The sequence below is a fragment of the Equus quagga genome, chromosome 3 (genome assembly GCF_021613505.1).
Source record: "Equus quagga isolate Etosha38 chromosome 3, UCLA_HA_Equagga_1.0, whole genome shotgun sequence".
In the NCBI taxonomy this organism is placed as follows: Eukaryota; Metazoa; Chordata; class Mammalia; order Perissodactyla; family Equidae; genus Equus; species Equus quagga.
This window is the reverse complement of record NC_060269.1, coordinates 57700842-57726460: the sequence shown is the minus strand read 5'-3', so window position 1 is coordinate 57726460 and position 25619 is coordinate 57700842. Positions and strand designations below refer to the sequence as shown.

General features: G+C 37.4%; 1 protein-coding gene across 1 annotated transcript in view; it reads right to left on the bottom strand.

Annotated features, from left to right (window-relative positions):
* Window positions 1-25619, bottom strand: part of GALNTL6 (polypeptide N-acetylgalactosaminyltransferase like 6) — a 1100859-nt gene that overhangs the window by 208765 nt on the left and 866475 nt on the right. The window lies entirely within an intron of this gene.

Below are 25619 nucleotides of genomic sequence, written 5' to 3'. Positions count from 1 at the left end.
GGGTTCTGAGGTACACAGGTCTAATTGTGAGTACAAGTAGTTTTGTGGTCACCTGTAGGGTTAATTCTGACTAAGATGCATACTTAGCCAATACATCCAGGAAAGCGGGGGTCATGAAGAAAGATATAAGTCCTGGAAAAAGTCTAAAGTGGTAAAAGCCCCTTGCTTGAGTAATTGAGAGCTAGACTGGACCTAGCACTATGAAATACAATTTGGCCCTCTTCTCTAGGGAATGGAGAAAATGATCTAATGGGTCTTTTCCATCTCTGCTTTCTGTGACCTCTGGCTGTTAACATCACTTTTTCTCGTTATGTCAAAATGAATTGCCTATTTACCACTGAACTCTAGAAAGCATTTTTTCTCTCTAGGTAAGACAACAACCTAGCATTTGCTACATGCACTTCATTTCAACTTAATCAATGTGCCAAGGAGTCATTTTAAAATGAGTAATATTATTTCCAGGAAATTTTGCTTACTTACTGGGCACATGGTTCCCATTCACTGTCAAGCCAGAGCTCCCTCAAATTTTAGAAGAAATTCCCAAGAGAATGTAAAATATATTTGCAAAATGGGAAGCAAAATGAAGTGATATGGCCTTTAAATTGCCAATAACCTCCATAGCAGGGTCATTTATTAACACTGGGATCTGCTCAGGCTTATTTTTTCCATGACAATAAAAACTGAAAAACACTGATGCAGGATGATTGCATTTATATTCTACAGTATTGCATAAATCTCTCTTTCTTGGGCAGACAGAAGGAATAAGAATTATTCAAATTTCCTACCAAGCAATAAATAAATGGTATTTCTTTATACACACACACACACACACACACACACACATATATACATACATAGATACATATATGTATCACTTTTGTCACTAAGAATAAGTGGAAGGTGCCTCATTTGTAATTTACAAACCAAAAAAAGATCATTGTTTCCTGCACGGTCTTGATTAAGTGAGGCAATAAATCATATGTCTAAAACATGCCAAGCATCTGCCAGGAAAAGTTGGCTCAGAAAGTGACAAGAACAGAATTGTGGAGCAGTAGGAGTTTTATAGTCTGTCACTAGTGTGACAAGTAATGATAAAGGGCAGCATTATGTCTCTTCCGCTGATAGTCCAGCCATATATTTTCTCCTGTAATTCTTTTGTTTGGTCCTCTTTATCTTCATTTAAATGGGCTGCATCTCCTTGAGCCACAGCAAAGATATATATTTTCTCTGCTAATAATGTGTCTCCCATGGTCCCAGGATTATTTTCACACTTGATGAAGTTTATCTATGGAGGGGACCACAATCAGTCAGTGTGCTGCAAATGAAGCTAGACATGACGTTGATTTTTTCCCCTCTCTGTGGACAGACAAGCCATGAATTGCTAGTGTTTCACCAAGGTTTCACTCCCAGGAGAGATCTGTTTTATAAAGATCTTTTAACCTGTAAATTCTGCCTGTCTCTCAAAATTTAGGTTAGATCAAATTCCTGTTTTTGAATCTGAGACTACCCTTTCTACCAATTTCATTAAGATGAGAATACACAAATACCAATTAAAAGCTAATAAAAATTAATTAAGGGGCCAGCCCCATGGCTGAGTGGTTAAAGTTCACATGCTCTGCTTCAGTGGCCTGAGGTTTGTGAGTTCGGATCCTGGGTGCAGACCTACTCCTCTCACCAGCCATGCTGTGGAGGAGTCCCACATACAAAATGGAAGAAGATTGGCACAGATGTTAGCTCAGGGCTAAACTTCCTCAAGCAAAAAAGAAAATTAATAAAACTAAACATTAACAAGTTAAGGTCAATGTTAGAAATGCAATGCCTCTCTTTAAACAATGCATGAATAAATAAAACGTAATACAAACATGGTGCAAGGAAGTACTATCGTGAATGTTAGAAACATAAGTCACAGCCCTCAGAGTTTTGACGTTTACAAACTCAGCAGGGATACAGTAAATTTTCAAATGGGAAGATAATCAATATCTCAAAATAGGGCTCTTTTATTCAGTGTTTGGTATAGATGGTATAAGGACTCGGAAGGGGAAGATCCTTGAACTTGAATTGGGTAAGATTTATCTGGATGATGAGGAGGAAGGGAAGGTGACGTCTTGGGAATGAAGTGATAAAAAGGCAAGGAATAAGCTGACTTGAGACGGTCCTTTATTATAAAAACAAAAAATGAAACAGCTGCCCAACCAATCGACCAAACAATAACAATCACTGCTTTGGTAGCCCCTTATCAAAAAAATGCAAAACCACGCAATTATGTGAATCCAAAAGAAACCGAAACACTAAAACTAGCTGTCATCTCCATCTCCTCTTTTTTTTCCCTTAGTGATTATAATTTCTTAAATGTTTTCATTTTCACATTGATATTTTTGGGAGTTAGTGATACATGCACAGGCAAAACATTTAATGCAAAGGATAAACACTGAAAAATAAATCCCACCTCATACTTCTAGTACTCTGTTTTTTCTTACCAAAAGTAACCCCTTTTACTAGTTTCTTATCTATGTTTCCAGAATATTTTAGACATAGAGAATTATATGTGTGTGTTTATTTATATAGTAGAAATTCATTTATATATATTATATAATATATTATGTAATGGTATAATGGTATATGGTATAGGGCTTGCCATGTGATATTCATTGGCTTAGAACAGCTGTGTGGTTTACATTTACAAAGTAATTGTTGGTTTACATGTTTGTCACTCCCAACTAGTCTATGAGTACTTAGCATAATGCCTGTCACATAGTAGGCACTTGGAGGGTGGTTGTTAATTGAAGTAAAATGGAATTGTTCTACATATGAGAGGCAAATCTCAAATCTATTTTTCTTTTGTTGTGGTTAAGATGTGGAAAGACACTGTGATTTGAAAGTAGAGTTTAAGAAACAATGATTAGATTAGTATTTCTAGAGTGAGTCCCTCATTAATTAGGCATTTGTTTGAAAAGCAGTCTAGGGTGAGATTGTGGTAGATATTGAATGCCAGGTTAAATAAGGAATTTATCTAGTGGGTAATAGGGAACAGCAATGAGTTCCAAGCAATGTGCTTTCTGTAATGCTACAAATATAATGTGTTAAGAACCTAAAGTAGGTTCTTAACACCTTATAAATAACACCTATATAAATTAGGGTGGTAACATTTTGAAGAAAGAATCAACAAATGTAATGAATCAGACAGTTTTTGCTTATAAAAGGATCAATCTTCATTTTTGGTAGGGTGGATGAGGCAGGTTATAGACAAGAAACTTGTCTATAATCATATAACTAGTAGTAGAACTGGGATTTTAATCTCATTTTCTTACCTAGGTATCTCAGTGTTCAATTGAAGAGTCTGAGATAGTCCCCCTTGCTCTAAAGACTGAAATAGCTCTGTCCAGGGAAGAGTAGTCTTTTCACTACTGTAAGCTTGTGGCATCCGTCTGCACATCTCTGAGACCAGGCCAGTCATTGTCTAGCCCTCAGGCAAGTTCTGGTGCCCAAACAACTTGTGCTTATATTAGGATATTTGAGGCAGGTCAATTCCACTATATTTCTCATTCATGAATAATTCACGGTCAATGAACAATAAGTACATACCCAAATATGTTATAGTTACCCTCTCTCCATCCCTCAGCTGCTTCATGTATGTATGGACCTGTTGTCTTCTACTCTTAAACACCTCTCTTCCCCAAGTCTTTCAACTATATCCCCTATGGCGCTTGCTCTATCAGAAATACATCTCTATATTCTCAAATTTACAAGAAACTTCCCTCTCCTCTCTCTCTCGCTTTCTCTCCCCTCTCTCTCTCTTTCAGAGGACACAACCCACAATCACCCTTGAAGACTTCCTCTGAGGAAACCACTCGGCTCTTACACATTCCGTAACTTTGGGGGTCAAGAGGAGAGCATCCTTTTTGCTGTTTTCAGGTGATTATTCCTCCAGTCATGTCTTAGCTCAGGCTACTACAACAAAATACCATTGATTGAGTGGCCTAAACAACAGGAATTCATTTCTCACAATTCTGGAGGCTGAGAAGTCCAAGATCAAGGTGCTGGCCAATTCTGTTCCTGGTGAGGCTCTCTTCTTGGCTTTCAGACAGCTACCTTCTTGCTATGTCCTCACGTGGCAGAGAGAGAGAGAGCTCCAGTCTCTCTTCCTCTTCTTATAAAGACTTTAATCCCATCATAGGGGTCCCACACTTAGGAACTAATCAAAACCCTAATTAACTCCCAAAGACCCTACCTCCAAATACCATCACATTGGAGGTTAGGGCTTCAACATACGAATTTTGAGAGGACACAAACATACAGTCTATAAAAAGCCATAAACCAAACCAAACCAAACAACTCATTGGCCCTTAATACTCAGCTATGATATGTTCTATTTATCTCCATCACTATTATTTATCAGTTTATTAGTTGCTCCCTCTTCTCAACTGAGGTTACTGGGACCAGGAGGATTTCAAAATCTGCCTAGAAAAATCATGTTACAACTCTGTCTCCTTGATTTCAGTAACACTTACTTTCACTACACCTTAGTCACCTATTCTCAGGACCGCATCTTGTGTCTTGCCCTCACCCTAAACTGCTCCATTACATAGGAATAATAATTCTGGTGTCTGAATCTCAGACTACAGTTTCCTATCATCTTCTTCTTTCTGTTTCTTGACCTCCTGCTTTCATCTCACTGTGTTCTCCATTTTCTTCCAACCCAATCGTTTTCTCTTGGTACTCATTCCTTTTCTACCCAGTATGGATTCCATGGCTCACATCTGAACCAGCATTGCGATTCCCCTGGGCCCTCATTTCCTCTGCACACACTTGGCCAGACTTCATCTCTGGATGGTAACTACTGTGTGCTTTGAGATTCCTAAACTTGGGTGGCAGAATTGATGCTGAAGAAAATATAGTATCTGTGCATATGGGCACCACAACAAACTGACATTCTTCTGTCTCAGCTGGACCCTCAGAACCAAAAGTCTCACTTGATGGTGAGCTCCTTCTCCAATTCCCCTTGATGAATAACCTTCTCCTGTCCCCTCCAGCTTCTATTCACTTACTATTCTTCACTCTACCAATTAAAGATTTTGACTCCTAGTTTTCAGCAGAGGTTAGAATCAATTTCAGCTTCTCACTAGACTGTGAACTCCTTGAGAGGATCATTTTTTGTTCTTTAGCACAGAGTTTGGTATATCTTAGACACTCAGTAAATATTGAATGGACAAACTTACCTTTTCCCTACCTACAAAATGATTGCCATCTACACCCAAACTTACTTACTCTCAGAGGGTATGTTTTTCAGCCTTACAGGACCAACCTATTTGCGTGTACCCTAAATCCCATCTCTCTTGGCTTCTTTGGGACCTTGTTCTGTTGGTTATCACCTCTCTGTTATATTTTCAAATTCTTCTTCTATTGGCTCCTTCTATTTATTTATTTATTTATTTACTTATTTATTTAATTGAGGTAACTGATTTATAACATTCTAGAAATTTCAGGTGTACATCATTATATTTTACCTTCTGTAGAGACATCATGTTCCCCACCACAAGTCTGGTTGAATACACATGTGCCCCTTTACCCCTTTCACCATCTCCCTATCTCCCTTCCCCTCCGGTAACCACCAATCTGTTCTCTGTATCTGTGTGCTTGTTGTTATGGCTCCCTCTCTTTAGCTATAAACATTTCAGGTCTCTCTAATAGTAGATAAACTAATTAAAATATTCTTTTAAAATCTGAATTTCTCTCTAGCTAACACAAAATGCTCTACTTTCCATCATTTCTAAAATATTGAAAAGATGATCTTTATTCCTTAGTGCACCAAGATCTGGCTTCAACCTCTACCTCTGTTCGGAAACTGCTATTGTAATGATCTCCAATTGTCAAAGCAAACACACATTTTAAAGTCTTTGGCTCGCTGAACCTTACCACTTCTTCTGAAACTTCTTCCTTGGCTTTTATGATTCCATGTTTTAAATCACCTCTCAGTTTCCAGATAGGCTCCCTTTCTGCTCTCTGTCATATAAATGCTGGTGTTCCCCGGAGACCTTTCCTGGGCATTCTCTTCTCACTCATCTTGGTGATTTCAGTTTATTCCAAAGTATATCTAATAACTTAAGACGTTATATTACTTCACATTGCCTCTGGGAAGTAAGGCACAATTGTGGGATGCTTGGCTTTAAGGGACAAGACCAAATTACCACTCATTTATTTCAGGGTTTCTTAGTGCTTTGGCATGTGGAGCTTGCTAAGCCTTTGTTATGGGGGCTGCTGTGAGTGCTCGGCAACCTCACTGCCTTTACTCACTAGGCCCAGTACCCCCGAGCTGTGATGACCAAAATTGTCCCCAGACATTGCCAATGTCTCCTGTAGGGCAAAATTGCCTCTGGTTAAGGACATGGATCTATCTGAAAGTGGTGAATAACAATGAGAAAAAGAGGAACATTAGTTAATTGTATTAGGTTCCAGAAATAAGCTCTAATTTCTAACTAACCTGATTTTGCTTTGAATAAGATCATTATATCTTGAAATCTGTACTTCTCTTTACCCCTACCACTCCCACTGACTTTGCTACTTAGCCGGATAATTTGGCAATGTTTCCTGGAAATTTATTTTTTTTCCTCTTTGTTCTGTTATTTACTTTCCCTGGAAAATAGGTGGAACAGCGGTAGCAGTGACGGGAAGTCTTAGCAGCAGCCTGGAATAGAAGATCCTTGTGGAGGGAGAGGAGGGGTTACTGACAGCCAACTGATCATGAAAGAAGGAAAGTAAAACTTTTTAGGGGAACAATTCAACCTGTGCCCAATTCACTTTTTGATATATTACTGAAACTTGCAATAGCTTGCTCTCTTCATGCACATGAATTCAGCTAATATGAAAATAAAAATTATCCCAGTAAAATTTTAAACCTTCATTACTTTTCATTTATCCTCTTTTCAGATTAAATCTGCATATCGAAGTCTTCCCCAAACTAACAGACTGTGCACAGCCCATAAGAATGTGCCCTTCTAGAACACCTCGGCAGAAGGATCGCTCTCAATCCATTTTTAAGTTTGTTTCTTGGTGAACCAGTCATTGAGAGTAGGGACATGCCTGTGACAGTTTTGGAAAGAATTGATGTCTTTAGAGTGAAAACCCACACATGGATAGATGGAAGAGCTTGCTAATCTAGTCTGAGTAGACAAAAACAAAACAAAATGTAAAACAAGAACAAAATAATCTCAGCCAAATATTAATTGTATTAAAGAACCTCACAAATTAGATGCAAGAAAATCCTTTCCTTTCCATGACATGATACTTAAGTAGATTAACCAAGTCCCTAAAATAGGAAAGAAGAAAAATATTGTAACCAGTGGATCACAAAATGAACAGTAACAACTAGATCCCACTTGAAATTTGACCAAACTTTACATTTTGCACACCTCTACATAGAACACTGTGGATACAGCCAAAAGGGAAATATTCCTTTTTGAGAAATACTTTGAGCTTCCCATTTGTAAAAGATTTATGTTTTCTGAGATTTCTTAAAGCAGATCAATTGCCATGGCTGGCAAAAGGACAGCTGATGAGAGAGAATTAGAATTCAGGCGAGTTTTTTCTTTTTTTTCATTAGTGTCTCTAGTTTGTTCCACTTTGCAGGCATTGAGTTTTTCTTCCTAGAAAATTCAAGGCATGCAATTCCCCCTTTCCATTCAACTATGAAACTGTTAACTGGACAATAGTGGAACTGAGGTTTCCTTTAAATGATTCTGACATTCTTCAGAAGCAAGACCATTGATCACCTTTAATCTTAATGGATTGGAACTAATTTCTGAAGGCCTAAAATTTCCTCAGCTGGAGAGGAAATAAATTATAAGAAACACCAACTAAAACTCACATACAGTAAACATAAGCTCCAGAGAGTAAAAGTCATGTCTTAACCAAACAGATGATCAGTGATGATTAATGCCTTCTGCATAAATTTCTCTGGAAATCTGTTTAGAAATTCTTTTTACGTAGCACTCACATGAATTCAACCTTGAAAAGACATCCGCTTTCCCGTCACTCTCTGTTCTCTAAGCCTACTTTATTTTTCATGTTAACTATTATAACTGTTTGAAATACTATACATTTTTGTTTGTGGCTATTGTCTCTCTTTCCAGGATCTAAATTTTATCAGACCAGGCACTTCATTTGTTTTTCTTTACTGCTATATGGAATACTTCCTGCCACATGGTAGGCACTCAAAAAGTAGCCATAAAATGAGTAGCATCCCTAATTAGTGGATTTATGTTTATCTTTTTCAGATATAATTCCACTTCCTCTTGTGTTGGCTGCTGGATCACTTCATGCTCAGCCTAATATTGTTACCTTACTGCCTTGACAATCACATGTTAATTTACCATCTTTAAATTAGAGATAAGGCCAGCCCTGGGAGCCTAGTGGTTAAGTTTGGTGTGCTCCACTTCTGTGGCCCAGGTTCAGTTCCCAGGCACAGACCTACACCACTTGTCTGCCAGCGGCCATGCTGTGGTGGGTGGCTCACATACAAAAAGAGGTAGATTGGCAGCAGATGTTAGCTCAGGGTGAATCTTCCTTAGCAAAAATAAATAAATGAATAAAATAAAATTAGAGACTATAGAATCCAAATTTCTGTACTCAAAGTAGAACTATACTCATGTGATCCCATTAAGATAGTTGTTTACTCAGGAGAACCCTCTCAATATTTCTTTTGGCTATTTATTCAATTACCAAAGCTACAACCAAATAAGCTTCCAGAATTTCCAAGTTTTGAAATGTTACCCTTTTCTCATTCATATTGACGATTTCCTTTGCATATAATAGAAAATAATTATCTTCCTTTTTGCTTTCTCTTTTTTTAGGTTGGATGAATCTAGTTTAAATAAGATAATGAATACTGAAATATTTTGAAAAGTATAAGATATTTGGAAGTTTTAAGTCTTCTTGCAAAGTTATTTTTGATTCAGCTGATTTTTATATTTTTTCCAAGAGAATTATAATGACCTTATTATGTCTTTCTGTTCATCATTATCTCATTGACCATTTTTCAGAGATCTTGTTGTATTTTATTTAATTAATTTCTATTCTTAGGGAAAGGCTGAGAATAATACAGCTTCCAGAACACACTGGGGATAGGAACGCCTCTCTGTTCTCCATTGGGTTTTGTTTCTTTTTATACTATTGCTTGATAATGAAGACATGTACTAACTACAATCTCAGGGAGATATACTGGCATCAGCAGGAAAGTTATGGGATCTGTCATGTAGGTACTTATGTCAACTTGTCTCCCTTTTAGGATGATTTCTTTTAGATTTTTCCTAGGGTTCAGAAGGAATGTGATAGTCATAGGCATTAGGTAGATAAGTGTAGTATCCCCAATCATGTTTCTGGAAGTTTTCCATAGCAAAGATTACTTTTATTTTTGCTTATTTATTTATTTTTTTTGGTGAGGAAGATTGTCCCTGAGCTAACATCTGTGCCATCTTCCTCTATTTTGTATGTGGGATGCTGCCACAGTATGGCTTGTTGAGTGGTGTGTAGGTCCATGCAAACCCCAGGCTGCTGAAATGGAGTGCTCGAGCTTAATCTTGGCCAGCCCCAAGATCACTTTTATTTTTATAAATAGCAAACAAGCACTTCATCTAAAGTGTGAATCAATACGTTATAAACATACTTTCTAACCTAGCTGTTCTCAATGAGGAGAGTGTAGGAAAAGGTGGTGAATTTTAGAATTCCTTGGAAATTTTTCCAACTGTATAGTCCCTTCATCCATTCTTACATGGCTCTTAGATAACTCCGTTTGGTGGACATGGTAGACAGAACAATGGCCCTCTTGAAGATGTTCACATCCTAATCTCAAGAACCTGTGAATTTGTCACCTTACAGGGCAAAAGGGACTTGGCAGATATGATTAACCTAAGGAGCTTCAGATGGCAAGATTATCTCTGTGGGCCTGGTGTAGTCAGGGGATCTTCATAAGGAAGAGTCCGAGTAAGAGAGAGAGAAATTGGAAGATCCTACACTACTGGCTTTGAACATGGAGGAAGGGACCATGAGCCGTGGAATGCAGAGGGCTTCTAGACTGGAACAGTGAAGGAAACAGATTCTCTCTTAGAGCCTCCAGAAGGAATATAGCCCTGCCAACTCATTTCAGGCTTCTGATCACCAGAACTGTAAGACAATACATTAGTGTTGTTTTAAGCCGCTAAGTTTATGTTAATTTGTTACAGCAGCAATAGGAAATTAATATAGTGGTGCTCACTGGCGTGTGTGGTTTGGGAAAATTTCTGATACTCCTTCTACTCCTAATAAGAATCACTATTTTGATATTTTACTAGGAGCTGTTCAGAATAATGTTGTGCTTTCTTATGTTAAATTTAAGAATATTGATAAGGAAGAATGTCAGACAGAAGGCTTTGTTTGGAAAAAAAGTCTTAACTATTAAAAAGAAAATCTAGAATATGTCCCTGATGGGATAATGTACCAAAACTGGACTTCTGTCTTCCGTACAACTCTATAATGATGCAAGCTTACAGCTTCAAATTAGTCAACGTTACTGTCTCATGCATGAAATTTAAAAAAATAACATAAATGTAGGTTTATACTGCTTAAAAGAAAATACTAAAAAGTTACTAAAAGCAATTTATTATAGAAATTTTAAAAACTTTCATTTTTTATGGAAATAATAGACATTTTGCAAACTCCTCTAGTGATCTGATTTACCACAATTTCATTAACTTCCAACTTTTCAAAAGTATGCCCATAACCTAAAGCAAGAATATCTCAATAATGTTTGTCATGATATTTGAAGAATCATAATAAGTGAATACTTAATGGCACTAAAACATAATTCTTAATAGTCTATTAATTTCTTAAGTGATTATGAAACAAACATTCTCTAACATGCTAAACAGAGCTTAGAACTGCTAAGTAAATAAATGATTGCTGAGGGGTAATTTTCAGATGATTCCAGCTTCTTTTGTGGGCACCTGATGTTGGGGATGTGATGGATTCACTGAAGCTGACTCTGCAAAGAAAGAGCTGGGTCGGTGTGAACCAGGCGCCAAGGGGAAATCAGACGAGCTGCCTAGATCTCCCTGCGTAATAAAGAGAGCAGAAAATGCATCACCGGAGTTGATCATTTTCATGTCCAGACTCTAAGGATAATTATTAGAGTCTTTTAGGGTATACATAGTGTCTTTAAACGGCAGTTTTGTCAAAAACTCTGCAGAGGTATTCTTCATATAGTTTATTCCTATTTCTGACCTCAATAAAAACTGAAGGCACTATTTAATCATGATTCTGTGATATTATTTCTACAGGAGACTCAAGCAATGAGAGTCCAGTTCCACTTTTTTCAATGGAAAAAAAATCCCTGCCATTTTTGTGCTCTTAATAAATGGTACTTTGCACACATAAATGTACATCTTTTTAATATTTTGCAAAGTAGATATTATTATCCCTTTTTTAACAGGTGAAGAAACTCAGATCAACAAAATAGATGGACTGACCCAAAGTGACAGAGCTGGTATTTGAACCCAGAACTGACAATAAAGCTCATGCTCCTTCTAGATTTGACACAGGAGAATCTGTTAGGGAAAAGTAGGATAGTATGTTCCCTAAACTGTGCCTGTCAAATATCAAGTGGCTCAATTAATTTTTGGATAAAAAGAATTGAAGCTGAAGGTGCAGGCAGGTGTCTGAATGCAAGTATTATGGTAGTGTAAAAGGACACCTGGCAAAAAAAGAGAACTGGACACCTTAGCTACTCCATTTAGATGCAGAAATGTTGATGATTTATTAAGAAAATTTAAGATCCTGTTTCGGTGCTGTTGTCTTAACGAGGAATTAGCCCATTTTTACACAGTGAGCTGAATGGATACCAGGACTGAATTTGCTTCAGCAAGCAACTTTAGATACGTTCAAATAGTCCAATAAGAATTCATTTAAAGACGCAGAAATTTGCAGCATAATGTATGAATGAGGACGTCTTAGCCTAAAAGGTTTTGAGGAGAAGACATTACCTATCTCAGCATGGTTGCTGTTCAATATTTGATTTTAAATGTGCTGCAGCTTGGCTGTCTTCCAGGAGCCAATTAATGCCATCCCTCTGATTGGGGAGTGCAAAAGTGATTTGAGGATTAATCTAATTCGTAATAAGCTATTCTTTCTGAAAACAATTAGCCAGCCAGGGTCTAGATTATTAAGGCCGTCCCTAGAATGTGGTAAGACAAAGTCTTTCAATTTATCTCGTATGAACGGAACATGCAGCTATTTTATCTAAAATCTGGTTCTTATCACCTAGATATAACTTAAGAAGAGGGTTGAAATACACAGTTCCATGTCATTCAGGCTGAGAATTTCATCTGCCAAAAGTCCTTTCCTCTGATTCTTGAGGGGGGTTGATCTTATAAAATGATCTGGAAGATAAGGGCTTTGGAATATGACCAGAAATCTTAACAATATTTGTATCATCTACTGAGTCAAGCGAGAACAATAAATAAAAGGTGGTAAACGGTGGGAAAAACTTATTATGTTTTACTTAGGTGACCAAATATATACAATTTAAGCAAGTACAGTTGTACAACTATAATTATTCCTAAACTCAGCGTGTTTCTCTGAGAGACTCAGCCAAGTGCTTTAATGATAAGACAACAGGCATCCAGGGCTGACCTTGACTTTGTTTTAATTTGGCTTGATGGTGTCATGGCTTTTTGATAAAGAAATAGGTAACAATTTGAATTCATATACCTAAGACGATATATGGATATGTTTTCCAAAATATAACTGTATCATGCTGAAGACCAAGTTCCTCTTTGCTGAAGGTTAGTGTTACTATAAGGCATTGCTAAGCACAAACACAGTGTTCTCTCCGTTGTGCAACGTTGCACAAGACAAGCATTGTCTGCAACTTCCGCATAATGCCTGGATCTGCACCACCTGAAGTCCATCCATAGAATGTCCGCCTGGGAACCAAGGGATCTTTTCCTTCCTAAATCTAGGATTTCTTGGTCTTGAAACTAACACTTTAGATTGGAGATAGCTTAGAGTGGCCCCTCTCCCCCAGTGATTCTCACTTCCTGGTGTTCACACCTTGTGTTATCTCCTCCCTTGGAATGTAGCCACAACCTGGGATTTATTTCTGACCAATAGACTGTGGCAAAGGTGAAGGATTGTCACCCACGTGGTTAGATTGCTTTACATTACTTCATTTTAGTGGACTTGAGAGAGATGCTCCAGACTGGCTTGGTGAAGTAAATAACCATGTTGAGGAAGCTCACATGACAAGGAACTTTAGGCAGTCTCTGGGAACTGTGATTGCCTCCAGCTGACGGCCAGCAAAAAGCTGGGGCCCTAAGTCCTCCAGCTGGCAAGCAATGAATTCTGCCAACTGCCTGAATGAGCTTGGGAGCAGATTCATCCCCAGTCAACCCTCCGGATAAGAGGGTTGCAGCCTTGCGAGACCCTGAGCATAGGACCCAGCTAAGCTTTTCCCAGAAGCTAAGCTTCTGGCCCATGGAAACTATGACATAATTAATGTTTGTTGTTTTAGGCTGCTTGGTTTGCAGTAAGTTATCATGCAGCAATAGAAATGAATGCAAGAATTTTTAAAATATCGAGTTAAAGACCTAAGTTTTTAAATTTCATAGTTTTGGGAGTATGCTGGTATTTTTGCTTCTCTGCTCCTGCCATGTATCGAGGAAGCAGATACTCTGTATTGTGAACTAATGTGAGATTGGTTAATGTATGCCCAACATAGGAGCATGAGCAGCTGCTGCCAGAGGCCTGGTATTTTTCCTAATACTTGTAGCTTAAAAGACAAGTGTCCATGGCTGTGCTGCATTGACTCGCTAAATAGGGTGAAACAGAACCTGCTTGTTAGGGCCCAGTTAACACTCATTATTCAGACATTTTTTGTTTTCAGACCATCTGTTTTCAGCAGTTCAACTGTCTATATGTTGTTGACAGGAATTTGACAGATTAATTTCGAGAAAAACATTAAATTCGATCAAGGGATATTTATAAGATGTTGTGGACTTGAATAGACAGGAAAGAAAAATAAATATACAACACAGAGGAATAAAGAAGAGATGTAAGGCAAGAGGAATTTTCGAGATTACTTATTGCTAAGGTGCTTCCAAATTTGTTTGTGCTCTGTTGTACTTGTTTCTGATTATTTCCTCTACTGCTCTTGGCTTTTACTACATGATTGCTCCAAAATGTGAACCACTACTAGCAGTCTCACAGATTTAGGTTTATTTCCTTGCCATCCCATCAGTCTTCCTTTGAGTTTCTGTTTCTCCAATTATATGTTGCTTACTTATGCTGTGCATTTTTATTGTGGTGGATTGGGGTATAAATGGAAGAGAAAATTAAGAAACTCCAATTCAAAGAGGAAGAAAAGTAAAAATCTCCCCCCAAATCCCTAGAAATAGGATGTACAGTCTTTATAGGTAGGGCAAATTAGATGCAAATAACAGGTGATTCATGATTTTTTTGTCTTATCCTTCCAATTGTTCAAAGATTAGAAAATCAAAGAATGATTTGGGAAGTTTATAACAGCAGCAAAAAATAAAATTATTTATACTTTATTACAAATACATACTCTATTTTTTCCCCATTACCTACTTGACCTTAGATATATCACTTAATAGGTGTGGGTCTCAGTCTCCTGATTTTAAATTGAGGCATTGGAAAGCTATTCCTGTAAGGTTGAATTCTGGTTCCATTGTGATCACAATGTGTAGCTCAAAGGATTTGAAGGCTGAAATGAGAAAACATACTTTCCACTGTGTCTGATTCAGGATAGGGGCTCAGTAAATTTATATAATAATTCTTTTTCTTTCTCTTGCTTTCTGGTTTAATTTTCTACCTATGATTTGATAGGGAAGCAGCAAAAACTAAACATTATTTGAAAATAAATTGAGGTTGTGACTTTCTAAGAAGGAATTGAGATTTTTCTCATAATTGAGTAATTGCATTTAATATATTTACTTATAAATGGGTCTGTCTCTTCCCAAGCACTCTAACACATAATTACAACATTCAGGAAATGAAGCCACACAGGTAATTCCTGGCACTGTACATCATAATGAATTCAGTTGGGGTTTTAATACACACATATGCCATAGTGTCTTTTCTTTATTTCCTAGGTTGTGGCAATGACAGGAGCATTTACTACTTTCCATTGTTCTATTACTTATTGTCACAACAATAATAAGTATAAAAACACTTTGTAATTATGTAGCAGAAGAGCTTAGAAAAAGGCATTGCATGAATACAAATCAGAATTCTCATGTAAATTGTTTCCAGCAGTAAGTGGCATTGACCATTGATACATTCATCTTCCTGCATTCTGAGTGCAGAATTGATCGTTAGTATCTACACATCTCTTATTTAATAGAGACATCCTTTCTGTATTATGAATCATTTACACAATTTTAACAAACTGCCAAGCACATTCAAGTGTATACCAAAAGAGAGGTGGCCCGATGACATCTACCACACAACACAAAATTATTTATTCCTGCCATAAATGTTATGTGAAGACAGAATGATAAAATGTAGTTAGTCTCTGTAATCTAGGGACATGTGATTTAAGTCTGGAAGTGGAATAAACCATATGTAGCCACAATGTGCTCATGGTACATGACGGCTAATTGGTGGTTGAGACTGTAAATTCTGTTTGTATTTAGTGGAAGTGCATGAATGATTAAGTAGAGCTACAGTAACAGTGTTTCATGGAGAAGCAGATCCCTAAAGAATTTGTTTTTTTGTAGGCGGAATGAAGTGTCAATGTGCAAAATATTTCTGAATGACTTTTGACATTGCCATGGCATGTTTAAATTGGTGGCAGTTTGTAACAGCATAGGAAGCTAGCAGCAATATAAAAACCTAGGGGGAAGACAACCGCCACCACCCAAACTGGACAACTTCAGTGTGTTGCGGGAGAGTAAAACTGAGCTGCTCCCTTCTTTGCTGCCAGCTCCGAAGGACTGAAGGTGCCAGGCACTGCCTTCTCTAACCTCCTGGCTTCCTTCAGGTTTCAGTTCAAATTTTCAGAGACCACCTTTCAGATGCTACTCTGTAAAATATCATATGCATTTCTTGCCTCACCCGTTGCCCTAGCAGTTGGTACTTCTTGTTTACCTTGCAGAACTTAACTATTCTCCTAAGCCCTTATCACGATCAAACACACACACACACAGACACACACACACAGACACACACACAGACACACACAGACACACACACTTCTAGTTGTCTGTTTTGCCTACTGGAATATGAGCTCCATGAGGACAAACATTCTTGTTTTGTTCACTGTTCTATCTACCCAGAGCCCAGAAGAGCACCTAGGACATAGTATGTGCTCAAGAAGCATCTGTTTCATGGATGAATACTGCATGAAATTAAGAATCAAACTGCCCTCTATTTCAAAAGGCCGGTAAGTTGGGGCAAAGATGTCATGTTGAGGAACGTGGTGATTTGTATGCATTGACAACACCTCTGTTCACGCTCTTCAGATAACTGAAACTTCACCTTCTAACATCTGTGGGATCTGAACTCGCACAAGAGCCAGGCATACACATTGCGGGCTGGGCACTGCCAGCGTGATTATTGACAAAGAGGCAGTTTCTGCCGATCTGGCAGCGTAGATGGACCCGCATCACATTCAGGGCTTCCAGGAACGGCAGGGGAGAATTTGGCAGGCTGTATACGGCTGAAGAGAGATCTCTGCACTCATTATTACCCCATTCAAATGTCCCTTTTTCATTAATGGGAAACCAGACAACCAATCAAGCGAAAGTCCCACAGTTCTCTGACCCTTGCCAGTGCTGTAAGAAGGCAAAGTGTATTTTTTTTTGAATGGTTACAATAGACAGACTTATAGTCCATAATGGGTTAAAGCTGTTGAAAGCTCATCTGGAAAAAGCTACAATTACTAACATTTACCGACAGCAATTGTGACAATGGAGAACAATTTTCTTAAAGCTAATTCAAACAATCTTTGGAGTGGCCATTTGTAGCAGTAAATAGCTTGCTGTTGCGGTAGACGATTTAAAGAGAATTTTTTTCCCCATTGTGTAGCTAAGCCAAGCACATATTGAAGCTTCCTTGGGAAAGGAAATGTGGGAGACATATCTTATTAAAAGGCATTCATTTCTCTGTTCTCAAACTAATGTGGCATGCCGCCGCTTCGCTACATAATGAGTGAAACATCGGTGCATAATTAGCCATCACCTTATGACAGCATGAGCTGTTAATCAAACAATAATTTTAAGGGTTGTCATGGAAGGAAGGTTCAAGTTTATTCTTGGATTTTTTTTTTAAGTAGTACAAGCTGCTAGGTTGTGAAGTTCTGAAAAAAGAAACATCAAACGTTAAATATCAAAATTTTCTTTTTAACTGAAATAATATTGCTATTCATCCTGAGAGGTTGTCATTGCTATTCAGAATCGCCTTCAAGATTTTCTTTTGGGCTTCTCATCACTGAAAGTGTTTTAGTCTACTGAAAAGAAGAGATAAATGAAGTTAGGAACTTTAAGTTTTTGGTTAAATCTTGGTAAAAATTTGGACAGGTAAATTTCGTTGCTTTCTGGTTTTCTCTCTTAAATCATTGAAATCACTTTTATACAATATTAAAATAATAGTATTTAGTTTTAAGTTTGATATCAACCAGTTAATTCAGTTTAAGAAACAAAACAAATGAGATTTGGCTGGTTTAATTGTTTTGCTATTGGTGTGAAATTACTAAAAATACTGTAGCCTGGAGACTTGGCCTTCTAGACTCTAAAACTTTTGTTCATTATGTCAATGTGGATGATTGAAATATCTATTTCACTCATACCAACAAAGCTCCAGTTCCATGTAAGCCTCAAAACCTATTTTTTTTCGTTCTGTCTCGTTGCGTTTAAGAGGGGAACATTAGTGCTCAATTGAGTTTTGAAGTCCCTCTGTGTTTGCAAGAGGCCCAGCTGGACTGCTTGATTTGGCCACTGAGACATCTGGGCTCCACAAATCCATCAGCTCCTTGGGCTGTGCATGTTGGAGCTACCATCCTGCTCACACCAGAGGACAGACGATTTCTTCCTACACTACAACTCTCTTCCCCCAGGACGGCTAATGATCAATAGTCATATCTTCAAAGAATATGCCATCTGTCAGTAGTAAGACAGCTAAGGGGAGACTTGGGAGCACTAAATGGAGAAAAATAAGTTTTATTTCCGTCAGTGTTGAGATTGGTAGGCAGTTCAGCAAATGAAACAAGAAAGGCTGAACTCAAAGTCCATAAGGTAGGGAAGTCTGCCTGCTCTACTTTATAGCAGCTACAGGCACCAGTCCCAGAACCTTAACAGAAACCTAGAAATTGATTGTAGTCTGCCAGCTGATCATTAAGTGAAGTGATAAGGATGACCATTAAGGTATTTTGACATGAAGGCAGATCTATGAAGTAGGAGTTTTGAAGAAGGAGTACGAATTTCTAGCAGCATATGGATCTTAGCCAACTAATCCAGACTACTAAACTTAAAGCTAAAATAAAACTAAATGAAAATTAAAATAATATCATATCTAAATTGCAGCTGAGAATAAAGAGAAATAAATGATATCCATATCAGTGCATTCTTACAAAAATTTTCTAGGTAATTTTATGTGATATAACGTAATAATATTGGCGGGTTGACACATTACTCTTCCCTTCTCTCTTAGGAACCCTAGATACAGCATACGCCTAATAAGGACATGACTCTTACCACAGAGTTATATTGATCAGTTTAATAGAAAATGCCATGAAATGTGTATTGCGAATCTTCTATGTGGCTACAAATAGATATTTAGTATTCTTGAGTGTTTTATCTTTCCAAAGACTTTAATCACAGGAAGGATAGGAGAAACTAGCAATAGTGGTTGCCATCAGAGAGCGAAACTGAGGGATTATGAGACAGCTGAGGGAAAGAGACTTATTTTCACCATATGAACCTTCTTAGCTTTTGAAATTTGATTCACGGGCATGCATTATTTGTTCATATGTATGTTTTCAAAAATCAACTCAAAATGGATTAAAGACTTAAAATGTAAGACCTGAAACCATGAAACTTCTAGAAGAAAACATAGGCAGTAGGCTCTTTGACATCAGTCTTAGCAGCTTATTTTCAAGTACCATGTCTGACCAGGTGAGGGAAGCAAAAGAAAAAATGAACAAATGGGACTACATCAAACTAAAATCTTCTGCACAGCAAAGGAAAACATCAACAAAACAAAAAGACAACCTAACACTTGGGAGAAGATATTTGCAAACCATATATCAGATAAGGGGTTAATATCCAAAATATATAAAGAACTCATACAGCTCAACAACAAGAAAACCAACAACCCAATTGAAAAATGGGCAAAACATCTGAACAGAGACTTCTCCAGAGAAGATATACGGATGGCCAACAGGCATATGAAAAGATGTTCAACATCATTAGCTATCAGGGAAATGCAAATCAAAACTACAATGAGGTATCACCTCACTCCAGTCAGAATGGCCATAATTAACAAGACATGAAACAACAAGTGTTGGAGAGGATGTGGAGAGATGGGAACCCTCATACACTGCTGGTGGGAGTGCAAACTGGTGCAGCCACTATGGAAAGCAGTATGGCGTATCCTCAGAAAATTAAGAATCGATCTACCACATGATCCAGCTATCCCACTGCTGGGTATTTATCCAAAGAACTTGAAAATGCAAATGAATAAAGATACATGCAGCCCTATGTTCATTGCAGCATTATACACAATAGCCACGACTTGGAAGCAACCTAGGTGCCCATCAAGGGATGAATGGATAAAGAAGATGGGTATATATGTACAATGGAATACTACTCAGCCATAAGAAATGATGAAATCTGGCCATTTGTGACAACATGGATGGACCTTGAGGGGATTATGCTAAGTGAAATAAGTCAGAGGGAGAAAGTCAAATACCGTATGATCTCACTCATAAGTAGAAGATAAAAACAACGACAAACAAACACATAGCAATGGAAATTGTATTGGTGGTTACCATAGGGGAAGGGGGGGAGGGCAAAAGGGGTGTTTAGGCTCACATGTGAGGGGATGGACTATAATTAGTTTTTGGGTGGGGAACATGATGTAATCTACACAGAATTTGAAATATATTACGATGTACATCTGAAAGCTATACATAGTTATAATCCAATGTTACTGCAATTAAAAAAATAAATGACATATTTTCAAATTCATATACACTCAAATATTTAAATTATATATTTGAAGTATGTAATTTTCTCACTTTTTCAATACTTAATCCTACTTCCTTTCTCAGGCCTGAGCCTTTGGGATGTGCTTGCTCCTCTGGTCCCTAATAATTTCCAGCACCTAACGTAAAGGTGAAATCATAGCCTCCTAAAGGCCCATTCGCTTGACTGTAGGTCTCTCTTAATTCTCTTCTTATTTTTTGACCCACCTTGCCTTAATAAATAGGACAATTTTAAAAAAGCTTCTTTTTACTTTTGTAATATTTCATGAGAAATATTGACAGGGGCAAACACACATATGCACACATTATGCATAAATGCTGACAGATAACAGGCATATATTAAATATTGAACTTCCTTTTGAGAAAAAGGATGATTTAGCCTCCTGAAGAAAGTCAGATAAGGACAGAGAGTGGGACTGTGAGAAACTCAGGGGAGGGTTTGATGGGAAACTGATCCTCTTGGTCTATTACTATCTCGCACCTCTGAAACTCTTCTGGGAAACCTCTTAAGGCTTCCCAGTGGGTAATTTACAGTCTATCAGGGAATTAAGTATTCCAAAGCCTCTACTTTCCTGTATTTTTCATATGACAGATGCTATCAACTCAATAGGTATGTATCAAAGAGGAGAGAAAGTCCTTTTGCCACAAGCATAGAAACTTGAGACTGGGCTACATTATTTGTAGGGTCTATCTCCTTCCTCCTTCCCACTTGCCTTTATCTTCCTAGCATCATAGGGAAAAAAAAAAAGGAAACTAAAACTGTTTTCAAGGGGATCAAAATCTGGGATTAGGTACACTTATGCCAATTTTCGTGGGTTAAAATTAGCCTTCACACTAGTTCATTCATTAAATTGTCACCAGAAAGTGTATAACACAGAAGCAAGGAAAAGCAATCTTCCAGCTGTGGAAATGGAGGGAAAGTGTATGCTTAACGAGAAAGGAGAGCAGTACTTACCTATTATTGTGATTTTAAAGAAAAAAGTACCGTGATGAGGCACAATGACTTTTTGAAGAGCTTGTTATGCATGAACTGGAAAAAACGTCACAAGCACTTCCCAGGATAGAGCCCAGATGCAGGGAAATTGACAGTTATAAATGAGTGGTGATCTGTTAAAGTATGCCTTGTTGCTGAGAAGCCATCTCATTTCAAACATCTCAAATCACTTGTACCACTCTTGAAACATAATCACCAAGGCTTTCCTGAATTGGACCTGCCATATCAGCCTTAGAGCCACTCTATAGAGCTGTCCTAAGAATTGCTGATATGCTGTTCGTCTTCTATCTCAGCGAGACCTGAATCAAACGCGAAAATAAAAGATTTCAAATGGGTAGGTTTAAAGAGATGATCAGATAAATGTAGAATGTTCAGGAAACTAGAATTATTTGTGAATTTCTAGTGACCTAGGAGAAGATATTCTTTGTAGTCTTTTAATCTTTAATTTCCATTTTCATTGAGAAGATCTAGGATTTCAGGCTGCAAGGTCAATATAAAAATCTATTTCATTATTTATTTATTTATTTTAAAATTTTATTTTCTCTTTTTCTCCCAAAGCCCCTGGTACATAGTTGTGTATTTTTAGTTGTGGGTATTTTACTTTTATAATTAGCAAAAAGGATTGGAAAATAAGATAATGAAATTCTATGTACAATAGCATTAGAGCATCAGATACTTAGGAATAAATTTAGTAAAAGACGTGCATAACCTATATGCTGAAAACTAAACTATGAAATATTGCTCAGAAAAACTAAAAAGGACTTAAATAAGTGGAGAGAAATGCTATTTTCAATGATTGGAAGACTTAGTATTGTTAAGAATCAGTTATCCCCGATTGATCTATAGATTCAACACAATCCCAATCAAAACCCCAATAAGGTTTTTTAAAGAAATAGATAGCAAATATTCTTATTGTTGCTTTAACAAATTGCCACAAACTTAGTGGCTTAAAGCAACACAATTTCTTATCTTAGAGTTGTAGAGTTCAGAAGTCTGAAATGAGTCTAATGGGGCTAAACTCAAAGTGTTGGCAGGGCCATTTCCTTCTAGAGGTGGCATCTTGTTCCCTGCTTCATCCAGCTTCTGATGGCTCCCAGCATTCTTTGGTTTGTGACCACATCACTTCAATCTCTGTCTCATTGTCACCTTGCCTTTTCCTCTTTTGTAGTCAAATCTCCCTCGGCCTCCCTCTTATAAGGACAAACGTGATTATATTTATGGCCCATTTGGATAATCCATGACAATCTCCGCTTTCAAGATCCTTAACTGAATCACACCTGCAGAGTCTCTTTTGCCATATAAGGTAACATTCTCAGGTTCCAGGGGTGAGGAGCTGAATCTTTGAGAATCATTATTCGGCCTCCCATGGAAAATGAAAACTCATTCTAAAACTTATATAGAAATGCAAATAATCTAAAACAGAAAAGACAATCTTGAAGAAAAAGAACCACGTTAGAGGATTTATGCTACGTGGTTTCAAGACATACTATAAAGCTACAGTAACCAAGTCAGTGGTCTTGGTGTAAGGATAGAGAAATAGACTGATGAAACTACAGGAAAATAATACTTTCTTGAATTTCTCAGTATTCCTGTGAAAAGCCCTCACCTCCTGAGCTATATATGCTATGAAGTTAGAGATTGTTTGCTTTCACTTCTCCTAGAAACATTTTCATAGAACCTAAGAACTGGATCTATAGTGTTTTGTTTTTTTTTAAAAATTTGTCACCCCAAAAGCCAAATGGTTATATCCCTAGGCACCTAGATTAGCTCCAAATGTGCTAAGGAGACTAGAGCATTATATTCTTAGGTGTTTAAACTTCAAATAATCCAAATTTCTGCCAAACTGGTCATGAATTTTCTGATTTGATTTAAATAAAAAGTGATTCTTTTTGCAAAAATAGATGGAACTCCCTCTCCCCATCTCTCAGCCTATAGAATGTCGATGATCAAACTTTAGTTCGTTTAGGATTTACTCAGAGATTCCTAGATTCAACTTGTAGAAATTTATGCATAAGGGTCTGGGAAGGGCCCAGAAATCTATCTTTTTAACAAGATAAAAGAGTTTCTGATGCAGGTGGTCTAAGGACCTCTCTTTGAACATGGCTGTAGAAAAATGTTGATTCCCCAGAGAAAATGATGATTCAAAGTACTTAGTGAATGACTGGCAGCAATTTACAGATCATCAAAGAGGAGAATGAAGGCTTCCATGGAAGTCAATTAACAATGGGAGAGAAACAAAGTGGGTCATGGAAAACGTTCAAAATGGTCTATAGTATTTCTAATATTAGTCCTACTGATTAAGGTCCTCAATGAGGAGAAGAGCCTAGTGATAATATCGTAAGTAACAGTTCATTGTTTTATCATCTTTACTGTGCTCCGTTTAAAGAGTAACTGCCTTTTTTTTTCTTTTTTTTGAGGAAGATTAACCCTGAGCTAACATCTGCCACCAATCCTCCTCTTTTTGCTGAGGAAGACTGGCCCTAAGCTAACATCCATGCCCATCTTCCTCTATTTTATGTGGGATGACTGCCACAGCATGGCTTGACAGGTGGTGCGTAGGTCTGCACCCGGGATCCGAACTGGCCAACCCCAGGCCACTAAAATGGAACGTGTGAACTTAACTGCTGCGCCACTAGGCTGGCCCAGTAACTGCCATTTTATAAGTACCATTAGATGATTATTTACTAGTGACAGGAACTCTACTATTTTCTTTCCCTCTCTCTCTCTCTCTCTCTCTCTCTCACACACACACACACACGCACACACACATCTATCTGTACATTCTTCTTTAATCCCTACAAGAGGGGCATATAATATTTTATCTTTATTTTTCAGATGCAGAAACAAAATAAATGGCAGAGCCACAATTTGAACTCGGGCTGTTTGACTCCATTGCCTGTGTTCTTAAACCCTGGTCCACATTATTACATATAACAATCTTTTGAGGAATAGATTTGTAAATAGGAAGCTGGATGAGCTAGATCTTAAGTGACTGTTAGAAATAAATTTCTGTTACACAGAGTGAGCATAACCAACAGGTAATACACTTTTTAGGCAAAAATAAAGTACTTTTGGTGAGTGGCCTGGTTTAGAGGTGCTTATGGGAAATTTAGCGAAGGAAGTGGGTACAAGGCAGCACAGGTAACAGGGGACTGTGTTATAAACAAAGATGTTTGCACCCCATTTGGGGGGAGTATCAGGGAATCTTTGAAGATGTGACATAATGCAAGCTTTGGAAGACTAATTTGACAATGCTCTCCAATATAGGGTGGATCGCAAGTGATCAGGAATTAGAATCAAGGTGATCAGTTTTGAAGCAAATACATTATTTAGGAGAGAAATAATAAGCTCAGCTATTATTAGTTGGATCTACTGAAATTTCCAGAAACTTAGAGAAGATCTAGTCCCTGTGGCCTTTATAAAAGCGTTTTCACTTCAGTTTCAAATTACTGAACTTCTGAATTAGAGGAACCACTGTTATTTGGTGTTTTTCACTAGATTATCTTGGGCCAGCTTTTCAGTTGGGTAAACAGAGTTTATGCCAGGTGATTATGTCGTGATTTTGAAGAAATTTAATATGTTTGGAAATAAATTGTGCACAGCTGCTCAATTCAACTATCCTTTCAGGCCATTTGAGTTTCTCCTGGAAATGTGTATGTCTGATCTTTCAAAACTACCTCTTCCTTTATATATGAGCTTTCCTCTTTGGTCTATGTTACAGATAAGCTTTGCAGAATTTTATTAAAAATACGACAAATTCAGCAAAATAGTGTCCCATCACTTCTGTCAATGCCAATATTGTTATACACATTTAGAATCATTTCAGCCTCTAAACATTGGCATTTCACTGTATCGTTAGACAACAGTCTGTGGCAGGGTAAAAATCTTAGTCTTGTTAGTGCAATGATAAAATATAGTACCAAAAAATAGTCCTGCATGCTAGTAATTAGAACAAGACCAATAGTCTACTTAGCTCAGTTTGGAAAACACGGGTTTTTTTTTATGGAAGCTATTTGATGCATCTTCGTTGTGCCAGAACAAATGGCATATTCAATATAAAAGTCAATTAAATATTTATTTGCAATTAGATAAATGAAATATTGACTGATTTGCTCACTTATACTTTTCTACTAGTTGTTTGGTACATGTGTATCCTTCCCTTTTCTTGGTAGGATTAAATAATTCCTTAATTAAGTGCAGTGTATAAAATGTAAGTGGTTCTTTACCTGATTTAGCAGTCTGAACATTTAAGTACACTTAGATTTTTATTTACTATTATTGATGATTAAAACAAAAACCCTCAACAATAAAAGAATAAGAGCAACAGCTATCATTTATTGAGTAACTAATATGTGCAGGTACTATGCTAAATCTTTT